Genomic DNA, 2,752 nt, shown 5'->3' with positions numbered 1-2,752 from the left:
ATAGGCAAAGTAGGTTGACAAGTCATGATTTTCTTTTTCATTTCTTTTTCTTTTCTTCGAGACAGAGTTTCTCTGTATAGCCCCTGGCTGTCCTAGAACTCACTTTGTAAACCAGGCTGGCCTCGAACTCAGAAATCCACCTGCCTCTGCCTCCTCAGTGCTGGGATTAAAGGTGTGTGCCACCATGCCCAACTATGGCTGGATTTCTTAATAATTCTTCAAGATCCATTTTTTTCTATATTGTATGAAAAGATGAACTGAAACGGGGCATAATAAAAAACCACCATTCCAATCTCTAAGAAAACTCACCGCTGCAGCACAAAACTCAGTAATCTCTGCAAAAATTTTCAAGCCTTACTACTTCCATTAGTGACTTCCGGATGTCCTTACTTAAATAGCAATCCTGGACACTCCATAGATCAGAGAATCTGTCCAAGCTTTTAAGAATTTCCATTCCAGTTATGTATCTTAGAACTGAAGACATAACTACAATATGGATTGAGGAATCCACTACACCTACTGTAAGATGGAACTGAGCTAAATTCCATTGATAATCTACCCTTCTCAAACCTCTAATTAGAGATGGTGACATTTTGAGTTTTTTAAGATGACTAGTTATGCCCAAATGTCTGATTATATTTCTTTCCCTAATCCAGTTACCCTGCTTGAAAGTCATAGTTCTTTTCCAGAATATGAGGCAAAGATTAAGAGGGTAGGTTTTAGACAGAGTAGTCGACTCCTTCCTAAAAAAAACCCAGCCTTGACTTCATTCAAAGCATCTTGGGTCTGATTCAACTCAAGGAGCTATGTCTCCTCTTTTGGTGATTTGAGTTAATCTTGATTAGAATCCTGCTTCATAGAAATCAAGTATAAATTTAGCATATTCTCATCTAATTATATTCTACAGGCACCATTATCATGTAGAGAATATAAACTAGTATTCAAAGATACTGGTGTTTCTGATGCTAATTGTTGCTACATGTAATATTGTAAACATAAGCATAGGAAGGTCACATGTTAACTTTGTGGAAGCTAATAAATGGAAATTTCACACACTTGTTTGCTTCAAAAGTGTTACATATTCACAAGCCCTCTATAACTTATTTATGGACCACAGGTGAAGAGAACTTTCCTTCTCAAACATAATTCTCTCCCCTCACATTATCATTTTAGAGTATTTTACGTGCTTTCTTTTGTTTTATGGAATGCTTCATAAATTTAAGCATCATCCTTGTGCAGGGGCTATACTAATCTTCACTGTATTGTTTCATTTTTAGTATGTGTGCTACCAAGTTCAGTTTTTAAAAATATTTTTATTAGGTATTTTCTTCATTTACATTTCAAATGATATCCCAAAAGTTCCCCATTACACCACCCCCGGACCCACCCACTCCTACTTCTTGGCCCTGGTGTTCCCCTGTACTGAGGCATATAAAGTTTGCAAGACCAAGGGGCCTCTCTTCCCAATGATGACCGACTAGGCCATCTTCTGCTACATATGCAGCTAGAGACACGAGCTCTGGGGGTACTGGTTAGTTCATATTGTTGTTCCACCTATAGGGTTGCAGACCCCTTTAGCTCCTTGGGTACTTTCTCTAGCTCCTCTTTTGGGGGCCCTGTGTTCCATCCAGTAGCTGACTGTGAGCATCCACTTCTGTGTTTGCCAGGCACTGGCATAGCCTCACAAGAGACAGCTATATCAGGGTCCTTTCAGCAAAATCTTGCTGGCATATGCGGTGGTGTCTGCGTTTGGAGGCTGATTATAGGACGTATCCCCGGGTGCAGCAGTCTCTAGATGGTCCATCCTTTTGTCTTAGCTCCAAACTTTGTCTCTGTCACGCCTTCTGCGGGTGTTTTGTTTCCAATTCTAAGAAGGGGCAAAGTGATCACACTTTGGTCTTCGTTCTTCTTGAATTTCATGTGTTTTGCAAATTGTAACTTGGGTATTCTAAGTTTCTGGACTAATATCCACTTATCAGTGAGTACATATCATGTGAGTTCTTTTGTGATTGGGTTACCTCACTCAGGATGATACCCTCCAGGTCCATCCATTTGCCTAGGAATTTCATAAATTCATTCTTTTTAATAGCTGAGTAGTGCCAAGTCCAGTTTTATTTGCTAAAAAGATCCAATTTCCTTTCTGGAGACTGAAAGGAAGAATAAACACTCATTTTTTTTCTTGGTTCCTTTTTTAATCAATTATTTATTTACATGCCAAATGTTGCCTGCCTCCTGGTTCCCCCTCCCAGAGTCCTTCACTCCATGCCCCCTCTCCATCTCTGGGAGGGTCCGGTATTCCCCTTCTCTGGAGCACCAAGTCTCTACAGGATTAAGCACATCCTCTCCCACTGGAGCCAGACAAGGCAGTCAGTTCTCTGCTACGTATGCGTTGGAGCCTTCAGAACTACCTCAGAATCTCTAGAAGCTCTCAGTAGTTCATGTTAGTTGACACTGTTGGTCTTCCCACGGGGCTATCATCCTCTTCAGTTATTTCAATCACTCCCCCAACTCTTCCATAGGGGTACCGGGCCTCAGTCCAATGGTTGGTTCTAAGTATTTCCATGTATCTCAGTCAGCTGCTGGTAGAGCCTTTCAGAAGAAACCATTATAGGCTCCTGCAAGCACAACAGTTTCAGTAATAAATAGTGTCAGGGTTTGTTGCCTATGGGATGGATCCCAAGTTGGGCCAGTCACTAGTTAGCCATTCCTTCAGTCTCTGGTCCATTTTTTGTCTCTGCATTTCTTTTAGACA

General features: G+C 41.0%; 1 non-coding gene across 1 annotated transcript; it reads right to left on the bottom strand.

The window, feature by feature from the left end:
• Positions 1-1,194: 1,194 nt before the first annotated feature.
• On the bottom strand, positions 1,195-1,298 carry Gm23275. Its single transcript, XR_003948433.1, has one exon. It is a non-coding gene; the product is annotated as a U6 spliceosomal RNA (small nuclear RNA).
• Positions 1,299-2,752: the final 1,454 nt, after the last annotated feature.

The sequence above is a fragment of the Mus musculus genome, chromosome 9, assembly GCF_000001635.26.
Source record: "Mus musculus strain C57BL/6J chromosome 9, GRCm38.p6 C57BL/6J".
NCBI lineage: Eukaryota > Metazoa > Chordata > Mammalia > Rodentia > Muridae > Mus > Mus musculus.
This window is presented reverse-complemented; position numbering and strand designations above follow the sequence as displayed.